This window comes from Panthera onca, chromosome C1 (genome assembly GCF_046562875.1).
Source record: "Panthera onca isolate mPanOnc1 chromosome C1, mPanOnc1 haplotype 2, whole genome shotgun sequence".
NCBI classification, from domain to species: Eukaryota; Metazoa; Chordata; class Mammalia; order Carnivora; family Felidae; genus Panthera; species Panthera onca.
In genome coordinates this window covers 41,073,426-41,099,035 of record NC_138346.1, presented here as the reverse complement: position 1 = coordinate 41,099,035, position 25,610 = coordinate 41,073,426, and positions in this window count along the sequence as shown.

Here is a 25,610-nt window from a genome sequence, read left to right as displayed (position 1 = left end):
AGCTAGTCTTATATATGATGATTTCTAAAAAACAACAAAACAACAACAAAGAACCTACATCTTTTTACCTTCTAAAACATCATTACCTATGATTCACAGATTTCTTAAAGTGTGGTCAGCGAAAGAGCTCATGAAACAGAATCAGTTGAAGGGCTTGATACAATTACAGATTCCTGGGTCGATATAGAGGAATTAAATCAATTTATCTGACTCCAGTTGTAGCTCATTTCATAAAACAGACCGTACAATGTTTCGAAAATAACAATATGTGTATATCAATATAGAGATTTAATAATAATGAAATAGTGAAGAACTTTCAGATGTAACAAATGTTTGCACTGAAATATAAAAGCCCTCTGATGTGCCTACTTCCTTATAAAATCAGATCAGAAACTTAAAATATGGAAAATAAAGTGTAAAAGCAGGACACAGGACTGATACAGAAACGTCTATCCTCAAAAGGAAGTACACTGTTTGAATGTACATTTAATAAGCTAAAATGGGCAATAATCAGAGAGAAGATTCTAACATAAGTGATCACATTAGCAAAGGCAGTTGGAACATTTAGTGCCGATTTTATTTAGTGCTACATAAGGACACTACAAAACAAGTTTCAACAGAAATAGCTTCTGCTTTATGTCAGCTTTCAGTTTTAGACTATTCCTGACAGTTGACCTCTCCAACTGGGGTTGAGAATTTTAGTTTGACCATTTGGTCAGGAATCCTCCCCAAGGGATCAGTATGAGACAAAGGAAAACTTTTAAAAATGGTAAATTAGGTACACCACAGTTTGCACCTCAAACTAAGGTTCAGTCTATTTGCTAACGGTTTTAAAAAATGAAGATTTACTCCATAACCCTCAAAATGCATGCTTCATTTCTGTCTGCCATACTCACCCCTCTATTGTCATACTAAACTCTAATAACATGAAACTAACTGCAGTTCCTGTAATGAGTGCTGCTCTTTCAAACAATCCCTCATTTCCACAGGGAATGTATTTTTTTTTAAGTGAAATTCTTTTCTCTCCCCGACTTCCATTCTTCATGAATGCTACTTTCTCCGTGATGGCTTTTCTAAGGCACAGACCACGAACATTATTGTATGTTATCATTTTCCTTGGAATATTCAAAGTATATTCTGCAAGAAAATAATATTTTAGGCATCATTTGGCACGCGATTATCATCTTCAAACTTGCTCTGTACTTGTTGAAAAGTAGGCCTTTTAATTTTCCTTTTGGTTTCCTGGTACTTACAAATAAACCATGGTGAAGAATTCCCATTTGATAATGTCACCCAGAGGAATTCTTCATGACACACAGATATCCTGTATGCTGTAATAATTAAATAATTTGGTTCAGCATTTAAAATAATAACAAATAGGATACATGAATTTGGTGAAGTGAAGAATCACGACGTCAGAATCTGCATATCATAACAAGTCTATCTTTGCAAGATTTCCTGGTAAAAGTGAAATTAAATAATGTTTAAATTTATGTGACTGAAATACATTTTTAAAAAACATGACAGAGGATAATAATTATACATCAGTTTGGAGAAATGGTAAATATCTGAGTTAAGATATTTTGGTTAAATTCATAGATAATCAAGCTAATTTTATGATGAAAGCATGATAAAAAACATAATTCTATTGACTTTTTGAAAGAAAGGCAATATATATCAATATTTTAAAATATATAGAAATGGTAATCACACTGAATTGAGCTGGCCAGTGAAACACCAGTATTTTTTGTAGGCCTAAAGAATAATTCTAATATAAAAAAATGTGTGAAACCAGATAGAGAGTTTCAGCATTTAAGAAAAAAACTTAGCAGTCCATAAGACTTTGTATCCTATTAATTTTATTCAGAAGTTTCTGGTCCACTTCCAGGAACAAAATGGACCTATGTAATTCATTTCTTTCTCGATGCCCTCAGGCACTATTTAGATGGCAATATTTAAATGAATCAATTTTTAAGAATAAGAATGTACCATTAAATATAATATGGAAACTTGTAACAAAATGCTTTGGCCAGCATTAGGATATTTTATAAGATAATATAAATATGTATAATATATGCAATATAAATATAAAAATATGTATGAATGCACAAAATGGTTATGATCATGGACTTCTGAAAACATCTTCCATGTATCAATGAACTATATTTCACTGGTTTTATCTGCACAAGTCAAATATTTCCTTATAATAGATACTTTTAGTTTGTATGGACAAGGCACTCATAGAGAGTAATGATTTTTCACCCCATTTGTACTGATTTCTAAGTACCTAATGTCATTCAGAAACACTGAGCTAAACTAAGGGATGTCAAAACATGTTGGGATCATATGGACAGTTCTGTCCAAGTAGTACCTTAAATCTGTTATTTTTTTTCTTTTTCTTGTAGAAAATCTGTCAAATATATATTCTATGAGGAATCGCAAAATTTCAAGTATATAAAAGTATCAAATTCAAGTTTTAGCAATGTGACTTTTAATACTTAAATTGTCCTTCAAGAAATGTGAAGTGAAGCAATTTTAGATTCAGTTAGATATTTTATAGTACTATATAATTCTTCTCTTTTAAAAGTCAAGCACCTTTAATTTTTAGCTAATTCAAGCAATTTTATTAAAAATAGAAAACTGTACATCTTTTAAAATAATGAAGAGTCTCCACATTCTTACACAAACCTAGTAAAACTGGTATTTTAGCTTTCACATGTTACCATACATATAGATGAACAATTTTATTTTGTCGCATTTCCTTAAAATAGTGAGCTTTTAAAAATATAACAGTTATCATACATATTTCTATAATTCTACACTGTCTAAACTATTTTAAGTACTAACAAAGAATTAATGGATTGTTTTGTATTTCATTCATGAAGAACTCCAGTAGATACATGGACAAATGACATTATCAGATAATGTAAATAAAGAAAAAATATTTTTACTGGCTTAATGGGATATTCTTGATAGATCAAAAATAGAACATAATTTTCTTTTCAAATAGGAAATGATTCTAATGTGCATTCATATTATAGCCTTTCCCTTTATTGACACATCCTCCAATTATGAACACGGTAGACATTTGGAACAGAACATGTAAAGATTTTAAACACTTTCAGGTATGAACAGTCTCATTTTAATTTCTAAAACTGAATATTAAAACTCAAAATCAGAATATTAATCTGCAGTCCATTTCAATGACCCCCATCCCCCACCACCACCATTAGCAGTTTCAGCCCTTCTGGAGAATTCTGAAGATCAGCAGGGTGGGTTGAGTTGAGGTCTGTTCTGTCATTCTTCTTACAGGACCTCCTCTCTTACTCACCACATGCTCCATTAATCCTTCACTCCATCCTTCCTGTCTTCTTCCCTCACTAAAATTTCTTCATTTACAGAAATAGTTAGAGGAGAGCGATGGAAGGAAAGGACCTAAGGTTTTCTACCACGCTAGGGTAATTTTTGATTCCTCTTAGCTTCTGAATGCCTGCTTTCATGCCATGAGACATTCTCATGGGTTCTTTAGTGGACTTCTGCAGGTATCCCTACGAGAGTTTCATGCTGTACTGTTCCAACAGTCCTGACACGGAAGTAGACAGTTATTACTGCAAATGTTTAAATATGACCTCATTAATGAGGAAGCTATCATCCATTATTGTTGGTTTACCACTGGTTTTACCTCTCTTACAGAATATTACTCAACTTCATGCTACAAATGGTGAATGCATTCACTTTCTTTTGTATCTTTTAGGTAAGTAAACATTGATTATCCAAATGATGTTTGTAGCTTCTCTTTCAGTCAGTCTTTATCTATGGCTGACACTTTTCATACTGTGGCTATACTAGTTAATTGCAGATCTGGGATTAACACAAAGCATCTGATCTCTTTATGGCTAAATGTCTCTAGCAAAATGCTAGATGTGAACAGAAGAGATATTGTTATGATGACTCATTGGTCTTCATACCATTTATGATTTGAGAGGGCTAAACCTTGAATATGATTAGACATAAAACTTATTGAGATTAGATGTTCCTGGGAAAAAAATAGAAGAATATATAAAACTTGGTATATTAGTGGTAAGGCTGGATCTGTGGGAAAGGTTTCTGTTGGCTTGACATTCTTGGTAAATAAAGCAAAGATAAGTCACTCCAATGGTCCAAGTTATTCCCTGTGTGCCTTTGATTTACCTGGCCTTACATTCAGAATACCTTTATCAAGTATTCTCAATATCCAATCCCAATTATAAGATGCATATTCATGGCTACCACAACAAATACAAATCTAACTAGAAGAGACAAAGAGTACTGTTTCACTCACACATAGTTTCAATATGAACCACTGCCATCATGCTAACACTATAAAAGGTAACCCGGCAAATCTCAGAGGCTGATTATCAGAATAAAAATAGACATAACATCACAGAGTAACACAGTTGAAATTAATTATCACCATGTGCAATGTTTCATTGCAAGGGTTTGGTGAGTGTTATTTAATGCTGTGATTCAGGGTACCAGGTTTCTCCCATTTTGTATTTCTGATATGAGAGAGCCCTGGAGAGCTCTGCTTCTGGTCAGCTCATAGCCAAAGACAATAGAAAAAACTACATCTTTACCACTATGGTCTAAAGGGATATGTGTTATTTTGCCTCCTTTCCATTAGTAATAATTAGTTACAGAGCTCCTCTTAAATGTGAAAATTTCTGGAAAATGTATTTCTTGGATGGGCATCAGCTTCCCAGAAACAAATCTATACTGTAGAAGGAAAACATGACTCATTGCATAATATGATCTGAGTACAGTAGGACATACAAATAAAAATGCAGATATAAAGAAAAAAAACAAATTCAGATATATTTGAATTTGTCAGTATATCACATGAAAATTGATGAGAAATTAATTTCATAAAAATTTGAATAATACACATAAATATATATGCAAATATGTTTTGTTCAGTAAAATTTCTTGTCCAATGTTCATGAAATATTTAATATATGTCTAAAAGCAATAATTTCAGGGTATTCTGGAGAAATAAAATTCTTAGATAACAATGAAATTTAAATGGAATAATATCTTCCATTTATAACATTATTTTATAAGCTTTATCTGTGATATGCTATAAAAATAATAGAACATATATATGAAGTCCTGATAATATATCCATTTCACCAAAATGAAAAGTAAAGAGAAAATAGATGCATTTCCTTTAAGTGATAAACGCTGATTTGAACACATCCTGTCTGATACCACAATCTTCAATTTACCCATAATGCTATGTTGCCTACTTTACATAAGGTATTAAGTTAAAACAAAAATTTAAAACAACTATTTGGAATTTAAACAAATGAAATTTTGAGCAGACCGACTATATTCAGACAGTGGTATATTAATGTTGCACATGTATGTTGTCCTTTTCAACCCAAGTTACACAGTAAGTGCCTGAGAGCAAAGTAGGATAATACAAACAATAATGAAACCTGTCAAGAACCAGAGCTCTTATCAATTTACTGATAATTAAATCAAGAGGCAGAGAGATGTTCAGGATGTTCAGGTTGGCACCCCAGATTATTTTCTTTCACATTAGATGCATTAGGCACAGTATAAGATTTTTACCCTGTGATTTTTAAGAGAGATGTGGAGTCACCTCATTTACATAAAGGAGCCACTTAGGTTATAAAACTTCTCCATCTTAAACATTTACATAAATTGTGCAACATTTTTTTTAGTGAGTTATCCACCATAAACAATAGATTCCAACTATTTTCACCATAAGTAATCCTATCTGCTATAAGCAGTCCAGATTAGCATTTTTCTGCTAGAGGTATTTTTTTCCAGATGATCTGCCATTAGTATGTTTATAAGAAGACAACACCAGGAGTCCCACTCCTTCAGATAAAAGCAGCGAATGAATTGTATAGCTACAGTTTTAACCATTTATGTCCTATGAATTATATTGCTTATGCATTCAAATGTTAGTTTTGAATACACACTATTCAATAAATAGGTGTTTACTTATTAAAGTTAAGAAATTTTGAGATGGCTTAAAAATGAGTCTAATATTATTTAGATAATTTTCAAAGTCGTATTTACAAATTGTTACATTAAGCATGTTTTAGAAACCTACATTAAGGGGCACCTGGGTGGATCAGTCGGTTGCATGTCGGACTTTGGCTCAGGTCATGATCTCACGTTTGTGAGTTTGAGCCCCGCATCTGGCTCTGTGCTGACAGCTCAGAGCCTGGAGCCTGCTTCAGATTCTGTATCTCTCTCTCACCCCCTCCCATTTTCGTGCTCTGCCTCTCTCAAAAATAAATAAATGCTAAAAAAAAATTAAAAAGAACCTACATTAATAACAAGTTTTTTTTTCCTCCATCATTCTGGCTTATATATCATAACTCAATCTCATTGCATGTATACAACCCTTCTTCAGTGCAAGAGTTCAATATTGCCAGTAGGTGATTTTTTTAAATCTATGGAGCACTATAAAAAATATAAAGCATAGGGCTATTTCAACAGAGAATACTGATTTCAGTATTTATTAGTTCTTATAAAATTTAATGTAATTGTTGATATAGACTGACATGATAAATGGGATAATCAATCTGTAACATTCAATTTATTTTTCAAAATGTTCTTAGTTGTTTTTATCCTTACAGATAGCAATTCAAATTGTCTTTGCTACGCAAGACACCTAAAATTATTATAAATATACAATATGTATAATATTTAAGTATGTATTATATTCAGACTATTTGTGTCATTTCAGATAAATTTCTTTTTTTCATTGTTCTTGAATTATCTGCTTGATGCATTTTTAATATTTTCCATTTACAAAAAAATAACAGTGATAAAGCCTCAGTTAATTAAATGATAACTTTCTCCAAATGACTTCTATGTATTTAGTGTGTATATGCTGAATAGTATACCATTTTTCTGTAGATTGCAATTGTTTCTATTCTTTTCAGTGTCTATTAGTGGAACATAAATAAATGACTCAGAATAATCATTTGATATTTTGTTCTCATGACAACAGTTAAAGGCCCAAGTCATACCCAAATGATTTCTTAGATTCACAATACCTCTGTAAAGTGCATAAAGGATTTAAGGGTAAAGGGTCAAAGATAGCATCTAATTAGCTTACTCTTTTGCATAAGAAATAGAAACAAAAAAAGAGCAATAGAAATCAAAAGCATAAATCTGACATTCATAGTTACTCTTTTATTATTGTTAAATGCTAGGGAACAAAATACAATCAAATTTTGAAAATTAAGCTTCCATTTCATCTTTATAATGGAAAATAGGTCCAACATTACTTAAGTTGTTTTTGAAGGAGAGCAGAGCAGAACTTTCCAACAATTTAGTCTTTTGTTATGTAAACTGATTTTACTTATTACTTTATGTTATACTGCTAAATTCAACAATTTTTTTCCTCTAAAAAGTATTTAGATAATGTTTTCAAATAAATAGTGTATACTCTATGTATAAAATAATGCATGAGATGAGTTCAGGCCAATACTCATGAAGGGAGTCACAGGCTAACTTTCTATACCCTGGAGTACATTATTAAATAGGCTTGAGTCTACAGAACTTGCACTGTATTTATAGATAGCAAACTGAAAGACTTTATGACCTCGAACTACTCTTTGACCCATACAAAAGATGTATACACATACATATATAAATATGCTTGTGTGAACACATATACATATATAAACATGTATATACATATTATTTGTCAATAATTTTATTGACTTGCTCTTATAACAAGAAAAATCTTCACTCCAATTTCTCACCTATACAGTTCAACCATCATTTTGCTGGAAGAATGATTCTCTCTGAAATGTAAATTCTGCTCTCGAACCCAAATCCATTTTAGTTTCGAAATTCACTATTTAATCTATAGTGAGCCTAACTTGATATCCTCATGGGACCAATAGATTGGTTCCGCCCCACATGGTGTTATCTGTCAGAAAAGTGGAGGCTATCTCAACTCCAGAGACCTACAAATTCTTGGCATTACAACCTGTCTCTACTTGAGGCTATAAATAGCAATTTCCTGTCCTCTATGCCCTGTAGAGCTGCCATATGCCATTATGCTCACAGAAGGCCAAAACAACTACAGCCTAGCTACTGTTTATCAATACTCAACTGGCAGAGATGAGACCAAACTAGCAGCTACTGTGCAAAAACACAATAACTTTTCAGAACACTTCATTTGGCTCTGCAGCTTTTTTGTTACAAGCACCATTAATGATTGAAACTAGTTTTAGGGTTTGGGTAGTATAGCAGCACTGTTAGTTGCCTACTCAACACCAACCTCCTTCTTTCTCTTTAATTAAATCACAGACTTTTACAGGTAAACAGGTTTGAGTAACTATTTCCAGTGGAGAGGTGAAGCCTATCCTGGGATCTCATTCCCCTTGCCAATGATTGCTTTAGAAATTAGAATGTGATACAATTCCAGTGAATTAGATAAAAGAGGACACTTACTGGGCACTTCTGGAAAAGGTTTCCAGACTCATAAAAAGGAACACATACAGGAATATATAGCCCCTTTTCCTTCAATGAATGCTTTTGTGTCGGTAAATGATGCCTGAAGCCTCAGGAATTTTAGTACTATAAAAGGAGCTGGCCTGGGGTCAAATCTGACAATGGCAGGACAGAAAAATCCTGGATCCATGATAAAAGAGTTTAGTCATCAAATGAGTCACTCTGCCTCTGGATTTCTTCTTAAAGGAGATAATAATACATTTTCCTTAAATGATAAAAGAGGCAGTAGGAAGTTTCTGTCATTGTTTTTTTTTTTTTTTTAACATTTATTTATTTTCAAGAGACACAGAGTGCCAGTGGGGGAAGGGCATAGAGAGAGGGAGGCACAGAATCCGAAGCAGGCTCCAGGCTCTGAGCTGTCAGCACAGAGCCCGACGTGGGGCTCGAACTCACGAACCATAAGATCATGACTGGAGCCAACATCAGCTGTTTAACCAACCAAGCCACCCAGGTGCCCCGGAAGTTTCTGTCATTGTATCTGTTTGTTGGTTTTTGGTTCATCTTCCTCTTTCTTGCCTATTGTCTAATTGGGAGAAGAAACAATTGGCCTGACTACACAGATGCCCTGGTCTATGAAAGTCTTCTTTCTTGAAGGTTATAATGTAGTATAAATTCTTAAATTAAATATTTGAAACTTCAACCATAGGGTCTAATACTACAAACCATTGATTATGGCAGCTATCAGGCTTGTTACACATGCCCAATCTTCTTATATAAAAGTAGAGCATTATGAAACATTAAAAGCCATTCTGAAAATACTTCGGGTGACTGCCTTTTGATAAAATAATCAAAACCCTTAATTTCCTTACCCTTTTTGAACAATGAGCAGCCTGACAGAAATCAGAAACACAGTCCCATACATATCCACCTATACCCAAACACTCCAGTAGAGTGGAATCTGTGCTATTGCCATTGTTGATCCTTCTTGGGTCCTTAATAGAATTAGCAACTCACTTTGTCTGGAAGTCTCAAACAGGGTGGTAGCCAAAGCTCACTTTAAAATTGTTATTGTAAATGACTGTAATTGAATGGATATAGCATTGCTTTGCATAATTCTCACCATTCAACTCCTTGGTATCCTTCCCACCGAAAGAAATCTCTAGAGATGTTTCTCTATTTGCTCATTTATTTATTGTGACAGAAGAGTCTTATTTTTTGTGAGTGTGCATAAAAAGTATTTGGGGAGCATGTTGGACTAGAGTATAGGGGTGTAAGCTTTCGAACTTTTTACAACTTTCTTTGAAATTCATTTTTTTAACAAGTTGTTTATCTCTGTTAAGTTAATTTCTATCTGGAACTCTATCTGAAGACTCAGATTTTCATTCAAATCAAGAGTTCCTTCTATTGTTAATTGACATTTTAAATTATCACCTCCATTCTATTCTATCATCTATTTCTTATTATATATAGATAGGATCTCCTAGATACGTTCTTCATATAAATTTATACAAGTTTAACTTCCAGTGCTTTTTTTTTAGCCATAGGCGAATGTGTTCTACTTTTGTTTTTCAGTTTTCTGTACCAATCAGTCTACTATTTACTGCTTCAATCAAGGACTTGCATTTACCAATCAAGTTTTCCATTTACATGTAATTACTTTTTATCTTAAGTTGATTTTTCTCCATAACTGCTTTCTCTCTTTTTATGGATGCAGCATTTTCTTATATCTTTTAGGGAATGGAAAATAGAAAATTTCTATAATTGCCCCGTTTCCTTACAAATGTCTCTTTGAGAAAGAAAGAGAGAACAAGAGAATAATGGATTGATTTTTTGAAATTTAAATGTTTACCTAGGACCTGAAATATCTTTTACATTTGTAATAGTTTTTGTGTTTTTCTGATATTTGCTAATTTGCAAAATAGTTCAGTTTCTTGTTCTTGGAGGACGCTAAAGTGTGATGGATTGTACTTAACAATCTATTCAACAAAAACTAATGGAATACTTTCTGTGTGTCTAGAACTTGTTCAGACTCTACACATATGACTGTGAAATAATTGGCAAAGACTTATTTCTTGATGCTTTCATGATACAGCATCATTCCCCACTTGAAATTTCTGCAGTAACAGAAATAGTCTGTTTGATATGGTATCCACTACCCACATTTAGATATTAAAGCAGAAGAATCTTAAATTTCGATTTAATGCGGGTAATGTGACCAATCAAAGAATTATATTTTAAATTTTATTTAATTTATAAAATTTAAAGTCACAAGTAGTTAGTGTCTCTGTACAGGACCATTGAGGTATAGAAGATGAGATATAAATAATAAAAAAGAAAGACATTTTCAGATAAGGAGTTCTAAGGGCAAAATAACACAATGAAAGAGAATAGACAATTATTGGTGGTAGAAAACACCACTTCTGGTTTGTATTATAAGAAAAGCCTCTCTGAAAGGTAAGAAGTGCAATGACACTTGAACAACATGAGGGAGCCACTTATGCAAAGATTTGCTGTAAAAATTTTCAAGCAGAGCAAAAGCAAAGGTCCTGAGGTAGATGCAAACTTAGTGGGATTCAGAAACTAAAAGAACAGTATGGTTGGAGTACACACACACTATACACACACACACACACACACACACACACACACACACAATTATATATCAAGCTTCTTTCAAAATTTCCAGTGCACGAATGTGGGAAAACTAGCCTAACACCTAACTTCCATTATAATCATCTCCATGGATATGCTTATTATAAATACTCTCTACCATGCAACTATGGAGCCTTCTCTTGAACAAGTTTGCAACTTAATGATACAACTGGGATGAATTTCACCTGCTCATTCAGATGATCTTACACAAGGATAATACGGAAATGTAGGTGTTATTGTTTTTTAGAAATATACTCATTTCTTAAAATTTTATTTATTTATTTTGAGAGAGGGAGAGAGTGAGAGAGAGCCAGAGCAGAGAAGGAGCAGAGAGAGAGAGAGGGAGAGAGAATCCCAAGCAGGTTCTGCTCTGACACCAGGAGCCAAACCCATGAACCATGAGATCATGACCTGGGCTGAAACCAAGAGTGAAATGTTTAACCGACTGAACCACCCAGGTGCCCCAAATATTGCATTTTTAAGTAGGCTTTACCCCCAGCATGGAGACCAACATAGGCTTGAACTCATGACCCTGAGATCAAGACCTGAGCTGAGATCAAGAGTAGGATGCTTACCTGACTGACCCACCCAAGCACCCCAATGTGGGTGTTATTTTTATCAGTCACTAATTTGTATAATTCCAGTGATGAATGACTCATTTTTTTCTAAGTGTAGTGCAACTCTATATTTTTCATCTTCCTTTCCCTTAGGACCTAGCTATATGGGACCATAAAATTATATCATTTTTAAAACTCTTTTTAAGATGAATAATAAAAAAATATGAGCAAAATTAACTACATGAGTGAATATTTAAAATAAAAATAAGTTAAAACCAAATTACAAATTAAAAAAAAACTGGAAAAAGTAGGAGTGCTTGGGTGGCTTAGTTGGTCATTATCAAGTGTCCAACTCTTGATTTTGGCTCAGGTCATGATCTCATGAATTCATGAAATCAAGTCCCACTTTGGACTTTATGCTGTTAGTGTGGAGCCTGTTTGGGATTCTCTCTCATTCCCTCTCTCTTCCCCTACTCTGCTTGTGTGCTCTGTCTCTCTCTCTCTCTCTCTCAAAATAAAGACATAAACTTAAAAAAAAGCTTTATAAAAAACTGGAAAAATAAATATCAACAAAACACAAATATATTAATATTATTATAATTTATTACACCTGACATAGTGTAATAGAGTACCAGAGGACCTTTATCCTAAAATTGTTGATTTTTTATAATTTGATTGTCTCTTCTCATGTCAACTATTTTGTAATATATTCTATTGAGAGAAGAGAAAATAAGCACCACATTTTCTTCTAGCTTTGTTTTTGTTTTTGTTTTTGTTTTTTTTACATTAAAGTCAGTTTAGGAAAAACAATAGCATCAGAATTTGTTTTTCACAATGCTACATTCCTAACATACACTTCCAGATTTTATTCTGAATGTGCTTCTTTTGGCCTAGCCCATACATCTGTTTTTGAAGAAATTGGGCCAATGGGGCTAGGTCTTCAACTCCTTTCCCATAGATATGGATGCCAGTGGAAATGGGTGCTAATAGGAAGCAGGTAGGTGGCGGTTGAAAACCAGGCAGATATGAAAGCAATTCATATAGTTTACCAGGCACTTTCTTTGTCCAAGACAGCCACAAACCTCTGACACTTATGTGGAGATTCCACTCTCTCCTGTTATCTATGGAAGAGAATAGAACTAGACTTGGGAGTAACCTCTCAAGTGAAGCTCAAGTGAAGTCAAGTGAAGCTCCCATATCTAAAGCTTCACCAGCTTCATGGTTTACTTTTTCTAATCATCATAGTCTGTTCCCTCTTGTCTTAAAAGATGATTTGGGTACTTCTTGATTTTGCAGTTTTATCATTTTTTCAGCATGTTTTTATTTCTTAGGAGATTGAAGATAATATTTTCAAAGTTCATCAAAGCTGTTTTATTCTGGTAGGCATAAGAAGCATGAAGTAGATGCTTATATTGTGAACAGTGGTGGCATCTGAGTCTTGTTAAAATTTTGAATAATTCATCTTGATTTCTGATTATCAGGAATGTTAAAATGAATGACAAAAGGAACAGTTTTGTGGTCAAAGATGGGTGGGTCAATGAAGAACTAAGAGGCAAGAAAACTTTCCTTGACTGATATTACTATGGTGTGTTGCTGACTCCGTGTGATGGGATGGTGTACAAAACTAATGCTTTCTCATGTGGGGTTGTTGGGGCAGTTCATCCAGACGATGTAAGTACCAATTGACTGTGAGCTCGACTCAGGCAATTGTATGTTCTTCTCTACTCCTAGTCTTTGGAATATACTTTCCACCCAACATTCCCATAGCCAGAGCTGTTTGAGGATGCACTCTTGAGAGAACAATATGCTGTTTATACTATCTGAGCAGTATATTTGACTAAACCTAGGTAAGGTCTCTCTATAAACTCAAGATTCTGGTGGGTGGGTATGGAGATCTACTCACCTTGTAGCCATCCAAGACATACCTCATAAGTCCCCTTGGTTTCTTAAACCTGCTGCCTACCAGTCTGGAGTGGTTTGCTCTCTTCTCCAGTCTTTCCTTGCTCTCAGTATATGGGGGTCAGTTTCAGATTTCACCTGGGGAACTTCTGAGATTGCAAACCAACAGAAGTGTTCTTGTCATTTCCTCAAACATTTCCCCACTGGAAAGGTTCCCAAGTAACATGTAGTTTGGACTCTGCTTTTCATCTTGTTGCCTAATTCGTACCATTTCCATCTCAGATTCTGTGCACAATAGTAAATTCTAGTTTCTTTCTGCTGATGTCACCTGTCAGTCTTGGATGAGACCCTTTTAAAACAACCCAGACTAGTTCTTATCTGTAGAACCTATTCCTGGTCTTCAGGAATGAAGCCACAGACTGTTATTCCAGCACTTCACCCCACTTCAGAGGCCACTTTGGCCATGCTCTCTCCTGAATTCTTTTTAGACATAAATTGGATATTAGGTTCCCATGCAACCTAAATTTCATGCAAACTATATCAAATTCTTTCTGGGGTTCTTATACAGCTAAATACCACAGAACTCGAACAACCTTTCTCTAAAAAGCATCTTCAGCCTTTTCTGTTTTCCCATCAAGGCGCAAGGTGTTGCTCTAAGATTCTCAAAAGTGATTTATTCATTGGTAAAATTTTTGACAGTTATTCAGGTATTCTGCATCTTTATTGATTTCCTACATTTTCTATCAATTAGTAAGCTAGAATTATTAAATCTTTGAATATAATTGTGAATTTGTCTATTTCTCCTTTTAGTTCTAACAGGTTTTGCTCCACGTATTTTGAACTCTATTATTTAAAGTGCAAGAACACTTAGGATTATGTTCTCTCAATTAAATGTCTCCTTTATAAATAAGAAATGAGCTTATTATCTTTGGTAATATTCTTTGGCCTAATAACCTGTGTCTTATGATAATATAACCTAATGGTTTTCTTTTTAAAAATAAATGTTTTATTTGGAATATTTTAGATTTAGAAAAGACTGTAAAGACTGCCCCCCCCCCATGTCTTTATTCAGCAGCCCCTAATATTAAGATCTTTCATTACTGTGGTATCTTTGTTAAAACTAAGAGATCACACTGGGTCATTACTATTAACTAAACTCCAGACATTTTTGGATTTTACCAGTTTCAAATGTAATGCCATTTTTCTTACAGGATCCAAGTCAGGATGCCACATTGCATTTATTCATGTTTCCTTAGTCTCCTCAGGTCTGTATGATTTCTTTGTCTTTCCATATTTCTCATGATCTTGACTGTTTTGAAGCCACTTTAGTCAGTTATTTTGTAAAATATCTTTATTTGTGTTTCTCTGATGATCTTTTTATGTTTAGACAGAGTTTCCAGGTTTGAGGGAAGAAGATCACAGAAGTTAAGTTGCTCTTCTCATCACATTATATCAGAGAGATACAAAAATGTCAACATGAATGACACCACCAGTGATGTTAACCTTTATCATGTGATTAAGGAGTAAGATATATCTGCCAAGTCTATTCACTTCAAAGTTACTGTCTTTCTGTTTCCATACTCCATTCTTTCAAAGTGAATCACAAAGTCAAGCCCCACTCAGGTGGCATGGGGAGTAGGGAACATGATTAAGTTTAATCTCCTGGAAAGAAGACTATTCAGATATATTATTTGGAAATCTTTTCTAAGGAAGATTTTTCTTTCTCTCTCTCATTAGTCATTGAGTCTATTGTTTATTTATATCAGGATAGACTCATACATTTATTTCACACTCTATGTTACAATCAATAATATGTTATTGGTTTCATTGCTCAACTTGTTTATCTTTTCCTATGTTCATAAGAAAATAGGTAGATCCCAACCCTTTCTTCTTTCCTAATATAAGCAGTTCATGTTATAGTTATCTTTATATCTTTCAAAGCAGTGTTTTATTTGTTTAACAAATTCTGAAATGACTTTTTTTACATACGAAGTTATCTAATTATACCTCTAATATCTCTTGTGATTTCTTTTTCATTTAATTAATTCATTAATTAAATGAATTCATTTAATTCATTTAGGGGATTTTCCAGATAAGTATTCATTACAGATTTTTAGTTTAATTCCATTGTAATCAGAACGAATGCTATGATTTCAATCCTTTGAAGCTGAGATTTCTATTATGGCCCAGAATATGGTTCTAGTTCCATATATGTTTGAAAAGAATGTTAGCTGGATATACTACAAGTGTCCTAAATGTCAATTAGAACAAGTTGGATTTTATTGTTCTTCAGGTCTTTCACACTCTTATTTATATATGTCTATTTGCCCTTCTGATTACTAAGAAAGAAATGTTTATAACTATAACTATATTTTGGATTTATCTATTTTTCCTTTCAGTTCTTTCAGGTGTTCCTTCATTTATTTTAATTCTGCTATGTTCATACAGATTTAGGTTTGTCTTCTTGTTAAATTAGCCCCTTTTTTTATTGTGAGATGTTCTTTTTCATCCCCATGAGTATTACATGTTTGGTAAGTTAACTTCTCTAATACTAACATAACAACACCAACTTTCTTTGGATTAGGAATGAATTTAATACTTTTCCATTCTTCAACTTTTAATTCATCTTTGTCATTTTATAAAATTGCAAATCTTGCATAGAAGATACAGTCGGTATTGAATTTTAACCTGGTAGACAATCTTTAACTTTTTATTTCCATGTTTATATAATCCGATTTAGTAATTGTATGGCTGGGTTTAAATCTGCAATCTTGCTACTTGTTTTCTATTTGCGTTTTTTTGTTTCTTCTTTCCTCTTTCCTTGACTTATTTTGGATTATATTTTTTAATGATCAATTTCATCATTACTCTTAGTTTTTTAGATATTTTTTCAGTGTTTCCTCTGAGTTTTATAATATACATCTGTAATTTTTCAATCTACCCACAACTTCATGTATAGTTTTAGAAATACAGCATATACTTACATTTCCACTCAAATATTCTTTTATAGCTTTCATGCATTTTCATTCTATACATGTTATAAATGTCATATTATACTATTTTCTCAATTATCTTTAAAGTAGATTTAACATAAAATATGTCTATTACATTTTCCCACATATTTTCCATTTTTGAAGCTTTTTGTGTCTTCTACCCTAGATATATTCCAGTATGTATTTTTTGTCTCTATTTTTTTTAGTAATTTTATTATAATGTATATTTATGTGGTTTTCTTTATTTTTCCTCTGCTTGGATTTAGTTGACTTTTTTAGGTCTGTAGGATATAGATTCCAACATATTTGGAAAACTTCTGGGCACTATTTTTTTAAGTAACTTACTATCTTTTCCCTCTCCCCTTTCTCCTTCTAATAGTCCAGTTACATGTATATCTTTCTGCTTGGTATTCTACTGGCCACAGAATCTATATCCATTTATGTTTAGTCTTTTTCTTGTCATGCTCCACTTGTATATAAATTCTATTGCTATTCCTCCAGGTTCACTGGTTTCTTCTTCTGCAAGCATCTAATCTTCTTTTTGATATCATATAAAGTCTCTCTCATTTCAGATATTCTCATTTTCATCTCTAAAAATTATATTTGGTCTTTTTAATGCCTTCCATTTCTTCTCAATTATGTATATATTTTCCTTTACATCTTTGAATCTATTTACAAGATTTATTATGTCTACTCATCCCATCTTCCTCACATTTTTGGCTTATTTCCACTGATTGCTATTACTTTTATTTCTGGACATGAGTCATATCTTTCTGCTTTTTTGATGTTGACAGTGTTTTACTGGATTCCAGATATTGACTGAGAGTTAACATTTTTGACTGAAAGGGATCTGCTATATTCCTTTGATGAGCATTAAGTTATATTCTAGTACATGGTTCAATTACTTGCAGATGTGCTTGGTCTTTGTGAGGCTTCGTTTTAAAGTTTTTGTTTTTATTTTAATAGTGGTTCCAAGGCAGCTTTTATTCTGGGTCATTTTAACCCCTTTCTGAAGGCATATTCCTGAGGCTCTACTCCACGCCCCATATTTAAAGATCCTTATACTCTACGAACACAGATGATCCTCAGCCTTGTTGGATCTCTGAGATTTGCTCATCCTACTGCTTTCTGGTGGTTCTTTGTCCATCTTGAGGGTTTCCTCTCTCAACTGTTTACATCAGTGCTCAGCCAACATCTTCAGCAACCCTTCTGGAAGATCTCTAGAGCTCTTTCACTGTATGGCATTGTCTTTTTACTTTGTCACACAAATTCTCAGCATCTCTGAATTCTGATCTCTTTCCCCTCAACCCAGGTGAAACCCCAGGACTGTGTTTTATTCTCTCTAATTGCACTGGGGTCTGGAAACTACCTCCAGGCAATAAGTTAGGGAAGTGTAGCGTCCAATCTGTTTCTCTTTCTCAGGTATGATACTCTTATAGTGTCTTTGTCTAAAATTACCAAATTATTGCTTCATATATTTTATCTAGTTTGCTATTTGTTTATGGAGGGGGACACTAATTCCTAAAGTGGTTAATCACTCATGAGTGCAAGCAGAAGTTATATCCAGTTCATCAATTTCTAACAAGTAATTTAGAAATAAAAATATTTTTTAATTAAAAATTCATCTAACCAGCCAAAGAGGCAAGACAAGAGAAAACTAAACTTTATAAAAATATTTGGATAAAATTAAATATTGTGTCATATTATACCAAAGAGTGTTTCATCACTTTTATTTATATTAAGTAAATATTTTAATTAACACCTTCTCACTGTAATTTGCTTATAGCAAACTAACTATAATAAATGAATCACAGCACCCATGTAGACAGTTTTCTTACTACTTTAGTTAGCCTGCATATATTCTCTAAAAATTATTTTTGCATTCAGGAGCATAAGAGAAATTGCAAATGTATGTATTTCTAGAAATTACCCCAGTCTTATAATATCTACCTTTATTTCTGGATATACACCACAAAATAATTTAGAAGTAAAAGATTTTTAAAAGTTGGTAACATCCACTAATATCGAAATTTTTAGTTGTGGTTTGTGTATGTGTGGGGAGTTTAACATGTCTAATTTTTTGATAAAATGTTGTACTGTTCCACTTGCTCTGTATATATTTAAAAACATCTGTTTTCTTTCTAAATAAAATTTGTCCTTGTCTTAGTACATTTGGGTTGTTATCACAAACATTTTTGTTATAACAAAAATACTGCAAAGTAGGTGGTTTAAAAACAACAAATACTTATTTCTCACCAGTTCTGGAGGTTAGAAGTGAAAACCATGGCACCTGCAGATTTGGCAGAGTTGATGTCCCCTGAGGGCTCTCTGCCTGGAAGGCTGCCTTTACTTCTCTGTAACCTCACAGCAAAAGAACTCCCTCTGTTCTCTTTTCTAAGAACGTTAATCTCATTCATGAGGGCTCTGTCCTTGTGAGCTGATCACCTCCCAAATGCTCTACCTCTTACAACTACCAACTTGGGGGTTAGGATTTCATCATGTAGATTTTGGGGTGGACACAAATATTCGACCTGAGCATCTTCTAGGAATATACCTTGAAACTAGCTCCTTTTAATATTGTTGTTGTAAGCTTGACGTGTACAACCTGTTGGCTTGATAAACATATATTGCAAAATGATTGCTACCATAGCATTAGCTAGCACTTCCATCCTGTCACATAATTACATTTCCTTTTTGTAGTGAAAACATTTAAGATTTACCCTTTAAGCACCTTTAAATATATAAGGCAACATTATTAGCTATCATCATCATGCTGCACATGAGATCACAAGAATTTATTAATCTCATAACTGGAAGTTTTTACTCTTTGACTAACATCATTCCACCCCCAACAACCCCTAGTAATCTGTTTCTATGATAGTTCTTTTTTTAACTAAAAATAATAATCACTGCAGAAATTTCCCAGTTTTAGTTTTTAAGTTTTTACTTACATTCTAGTTAGTTAACATACAATGTAATATTAGTATCAGGAGTGCAATATAGTGATTTAACACTTTCATACAAAACCCGGTGCTCATCACAAATTCACTCCTTACTCCCCATCACCTATTTAACGCATCCTCCCCACACCCACCTCCCCTTTCTTTGGCAACCATCAGTTTGTTCTCTATGGTTAAGAGTCTATTTCTTGGTTTGTCTCTCTTTCTCCTTTTTTTCCCTTTTGTTCATTGGTTTTGATTCTTAAAATCTACATATGAGTGAAATCATGTGGTATTTGTCTTCCTTTGATTGACTTATTTCATATAGCATAATACTCTCTAGCTCCATCCATGTGATTGTAAATCACAAGATTTCATTTCTTCTTATGGCTGAGTCCCACTTTTTTTTTTTTGAAGTAATGACCTATTACTTCTTTTAAAAAATATCCAAAGTTACAGACCTGTTGCCTGATTGAATGTAATCTACTATATCCCTGCAGACACAAAAAGCTTCTATCTCCTCATCTATAAGAAAGAACTTCTGGTATACTATATTGTTAGTTATTGTGCATTTCAAAGTTCAACATAATGTTAAACATTTTCTGGGTAACTAGTTTGTAAAAGTTTTAAGGATTTCCTTAAAACTTATTTCTACTATTGTTATATTTGCAACCCCCACCCCCACCCCCCCAAAAAAAGGGCAAGAGGATCTTCTTCCTTCTCAGAACTTAATGGAAATGTCTTTGTGGCAGCCTGCCCAGACAACACATGCAAAGGTGAAATTTATTACCTCTGTCAGGACAGTGTGCTCCAGGAAGAAATGCTCTCTCTGCTGCTTAAGCAGGGATGACTGTTTCTACCACTGTGTTTCCAAAATGTCATTTCTATGACGAGTGTTCTCACTTACTCAACTCTAGTGTTTCTTGTAATGAAAATACATGACAGTTGTAGTTTCTGGATAACTTTCTTTGTTAATATTTAGGAAAAACTGAACTGTCTCTCATTATCTTCTTGTTCATGGTAGGCTAAAGAAATATATTTACAATGCCACAGTGAGTGCTGATAGAATTCCTTATTATTTCAAAGGTGGGTCCCAAAGTTTTAGGAAGAAGGCCTATGAAGTAAAAGCACAGCTTGTGAAGAAAAAAGAAATTAAGCACAATCTTTTCTCTTTTTTTGGATTAATTTTGTGTGGTCTCTGCATTGTAAGCAAATATACCTCATAGTGGTTTTCTTTAGGTGTTCCAGTAGAGTATAAATAAAATGCTCAAAATAGGTTTCTTCATTTATTGTCAGAGGTAGATAAAATGCTGACTTTTGGAATACACTGATAGAAATACCCAGAGATAAACCAAGAAACAGACTTTTAACTATAGTGAACAAACTGATGGTTACCAGAGGGGAGGTGGGTGGGGGAAATGGGGGGAATATGGGATGGGGATGAAAGAATACACTTACCATGATGAATAAAATAAAGTAAAATACTTTTGAAAAGACAGTTACAGTTAGAAAAAGGGAAATATCCATGGATCAAAATCTACTTAAAATTATGCAGAGTAATAATGGAAGACAATTTTATCCTTTATTTAATAATTTTGATCAATGTTATCACAACTCAAAAGTTTAGGATTCAGACTACCCATGATTTCTCCTATAGATACAAATTTGGAAGGGCAAATATGGGAGAGGATATCCTGGGGGATAGGATTGCTCTTTGTCTTATAATATGGTTCTATATCCAAACTCAGAAGTCAAACCCATGACCCTAGTGAGCTAAGCTGAATCTTGGGGGTCCCAAATGTCATTTTTGCATGAGCAAGGAAATCCTAAATTGCCTAGGATAAAAGCAAGCTAAGATGCCTCTGGTCCTGATCCTCTATGTCCCATCCCAAACTGAAAGCCAATATGTAATTTTGTTATGATTTTTTCCCCAGTTGCTCATGAAGAAGAAATTGAAAAAAAAAATGAAAGGGTTACAACTCTGAAACAAAGAACATAAAAAGTGGTATCATTAATTTTATTTGCTTTTTAGCTGTTGCTCATTAGAAAATAGATGTTCCTATGGAAAAAGAAATAATCTCTGCAAAATCAGGCGATGAAAATGAATTACTGCATTTCACAGATGTTTTCACTTTAAAATGGAATATTATGATGGTGCTAAAACTTTTTACCACCATTACTGTAATTTGCATGTCATTACCAGTGATGTTTATATTTTGAGAAGTTGAAATGTTTTTGAGCTCATCATAACCTAGTACTAATGATTCTTAGTACATCTGTGGAAAACCAACATCTAGGCAGTTTTTTCCAGCTCAATCATCTTTGATGAGTTTGCAGTGTCTTCTAAAATATTCAACTAAGATTTTGTATGTACTTAAAGATTCTGCTTTATGTATACACAATCTGAAACTTAAATGGAAGGTAACAAATCAAAATTATGTGGCAACATATGAATATACTTGAATTCTGGCATCTGTTCTAATAAAAGCATTCTGGTGGACTCATGCTATATTTTCAGAATAGCCAGAGCATTTTAATTCTGGATTCATAGAGAACTGATGCTTTGTTTGCAAATAATGAAGTGAATTAGCCTTAATTTAGAGTCTGATGTTTGGAAAAAATATAAATGCTGCAGGTGCCAATAGAGGAAGACTCTAAAGGAAACAATTTCAAATGTAAAATATTTCAGGAGAGAAATAATCAGCAGAATTGATGTGGACATTAAAGAGTGAAAACCAAAGGTAATAAACAATTAACAGATGTATTTTTTTAATAAAATACCATAAAGTGGAACCAGAGCTCTCAGTGCATAGTTTCATTATCTATTATCTTCAAAATAAGGGTAATTTTCAAATGCCTTTGAACTGTTCTGAGTGCAACTACATTTTTCATTTTCCTATTTTCCACATAATCATGAAAATATCTTAACCATTAACCATGCACATAACAGTAATGCTAAAATTATCCAAGCAGCAGCTTGCATTATGCAGCATTTCCTGTATAAACAAAGTTTCAATTGCATGAACCTTCTCCTTCAGTACTATATATGTATTTGATTAGCTTCAGGCAAAATAAAAACTAACTTAAGCAACTTAAATGTGAATTACCCTTCATGTAAAAAAAGTCCAGAAGTAGGCAATCCAGGGCTAGTATGACTACTATTCAATGATGTGAAGGATCCAAGCTCATATCTATCTGCTCTATCCTCTGTATATTTTTTCCATTGTTTCTTAAGGTCACCTCATAACAAGCTGGTGAAGCAGCAACAATACCAGATTTTCAGAAAGAAAGAAAGAAAGAAGAAGAAAGAAAGAAAGAAAGAAAGAAAGAAAGAAAGAAAGAAAGAAAAGACTACATGCCTTCTCTTTACAAGATTTCCTCAAAGTCCAACATTGCATTTCCCGTGTGTTTTATTTTTTAATGTTTATTTATGTTTGAGAAAAACAGACAGCATGAGCTGGGGAGGGGCAGAGAGAGGGGGACAGAGGATCCCAAGCAGGCTCCATGCTGACAGCAGCAAGGCCGATGAGGAGTTGGAACTTACAAACCTCAGGGCCACAGTGGGAGGCTCAACCAACTGAGCCACACAGGCGCCCTTACATTTTGTAGGTCAGAATGTAATCTCATCATCACACTGAGCTGGAAACATTGGGGAACATACAAGAATAAAAATTGGAGCTCTGATATTAAAGATAAAGAGAAAAATGAACATGGGGACTGCAGCTAATAGTTTCAGCTACAGACTATATATATATATATATATATATATATATATATATATATATATATAATTCTGGGCAAAAATCAAAAATTCTGGAGCTGGAATATTTCTGTCCTGACTTGGTGGTGTCAGATCCAGAATCAATGTCTAGAGTGTCATGACAACATGATAATATTGACTATAGATTTTCTTAAGTGTCCCAAATATTTCACTGCATGATCTATTACTTTCACATATGTCAAGACTAAATCAGAGACACAGAGGAACTTAATCTTTTGATATTCAGTATTATCTGGTTTAAATATGGCTAATTTCTAACTAAGCAGACTCATTTATTTCTGATCTACTAATTGTGCTTTCTGTTGTAGTCAAACCTGACTTCTCTGATCTTTCATAACACCATTTCTTGTTATTCAAAATGTTTTTTTAAAGAAATCTCTCTCTTCTTGCCTACCATCCTTTATAATTTTGAGGTTCAGCTCACGTATTATTTCAAAACCTTCTTCGAAACTAGTGAACAATGGTTAAAAATAGGGTCTTGAAAAATCAGGCATTCTTGGCTCAAGATCTGCCTCTATCCTAAACTAGCTATGTTATCTTTCATAAAACTGTCAACGCTCATTTTCCTGCATCTGTAATGTGCCGTAATAATAGTACCTGCTATTTAATGTCATTGCAAAGTTTAACCAAAACAATGCACTTAAAGTAGTTGGCGTATTGTCAGTTATATAATAAGTCCTAATATATTTACATTGCTATTACTCTTAATGACTCATCCTTCATTGATTCACCTCTATGATTCCCTATAGGATTTATAACTAGGATTACATAATTTTAGTGTGTTTTAAATTGTTTTTGATGTATTTATGACCCCCATATATTAATTTTATTTCTCCAGTAGTTTATCTTTATAAATATGTTTCATGAAGTATAGCATCGCTCACTATATCTAGCAAATTATTCAATAAAATGGGATTTATTCTGTGAGAATATATGTTTTGGCACTTAATGATATTTATTAATTATTTTATTTGAGATTATATAGATGAATATTACATGATTTCTGATATCAAGGAGCTCATAATAGGTGGAGGCAATGAGAAACACAAAATTCAAGAAACAGGCAGTGGAGGCAATGCGAAACACAAAATTAAAGAAACAGGCAGTAAACTCTTGGACATTGGTCTTAACAGTATTGTTTTAAATCTGTCTCCTCAGGCAAAGACAACAAAAGCAAAGACATATACTCAGGGTTACATCAAACTAAAAAGCTTTTTAAAAAAATTTAATGTTTATTCATTTGTGAGAGAGGGAGAGAGAAGGAGACACAGAATCTGAAGCAGACTCAGGTTCTGAGCTGTCAGCACAGAGCCCCATGCTGGGCTCGAACTCACGAACTGTGAGATCTTGACCTGAGCCGAAGTCAAATGCTTAACCGACTGAGTCACCCAGGTGCCCCAAAAGTTTTTTCACAGCAAAGAAAACAATCGAGAAACCAAAGGGACAACTTACTGAATGGGGGAAGATATTTTCAAATGATATATCCAATCAGGGCTTAATATCCAAAATATATAATGAAGTCAGATACCTCAACACCAAAAACTCTAAACAATCCAATTAAAAAATGGGCAGAGGACCTGAATAGACCTTTTTCAAAAAAAACATATACAGATGGCCAACAGACACATGAAAAGATGCTCAATATCAGTTATTTATGAAGGAAATCCAAACCAAAAACCACAATGAGAGATCACCTCACACCGGCAGAATGGCTAATACCAGTAAGACAAGAAATAACAAATATTGGCAAGAATGTGGAGAAAAGGGAAGCCTTGGATACCATAGGAGTGTAAAATGATGATGCACTATGGAAAACAGCATGGAGGTCCCTCAAGAAATTAAAAATAAAAAACAATATGATCCAACAAGTCCACTTCTGGATGAAAATGAAAACACTAATTTGAGAAGATATGCGCACTCCTGTGCTCATTGCAGCATCGATATGTTTGCTTTCTTTGTGATTTATATAATACTAGTACTGACATCAGCAAAGACTACCAGCTAATGTTACATCAACATTTTTTGGTAATTGGATTCATCACAAAGCAACCTGTTTGGGCTCCTTATTATCTACCTCCTTACAACTCTGAGTACAGTATTTGCTGTTAAACTCTAAGGAGATTTCAAAAGTCATACACACTACTGCTCTCTCTGAAGAATCCATGAACAATCACTGAAATCACGGCCACACCAGAATTTTGTTTTTTTTAAAGGGAAGTACACCTAATTGTGACATATTTCCCCCCAAACTCTATGTGCCTCAATTGTCAATCAGATAGACTCCTTACCACTGAATCTG